Here is a 375-nt window from a genome sequence, read left to right as displayed (position 1 = left end):
TTCTTGACTGCTGCTTCCATGAGTGTTGATGGCTGATCTGAGCAGATTGAATTCTCTGACTTCAGTCTTTTCTCCATTTATATGGGTGTTATTCATTGCTCCAGTGGCAATGATTTTTTTTTTTTTTCCCTTTACATTGAGGTGCAACCCATACTGAAGGCTGTGGTCTTTGCTGTTCATCAGTAAGTATTTTAAGTCCTCTTTGTTTTCAGCAAGTGAGGTTGTATTATCTGCACATCACAGGTTAATGAGTCTTCCTCCAATACTGATGCCACATTCTTCATATAATCCAGCTTCTCGGATTATTTGCTCAGCATACAGATTGAATAAGTATGGTGAAAGAATACAACCCTGGCACACAGCTTTCCTAATTTT

This window comes from Chrysochloris asiatica, unplaced genomic scaffold, assembly GCF_000296735.1.
Source record: "Chrysochloris asiatica unplaced genomic scaffold, ChrAsi1.0 scaffold00099, whole genome shotgun sequence".
Taxonomy (NCBI): Eukaryota; Metazoa; Chordata; class Mammalia; order Afrosoricida; family Chrysochloridae; genus Chrysochloris; species Chrysochloris asiatica.
Note: the sequence above shows the minus strand (reverse complement) of the source record.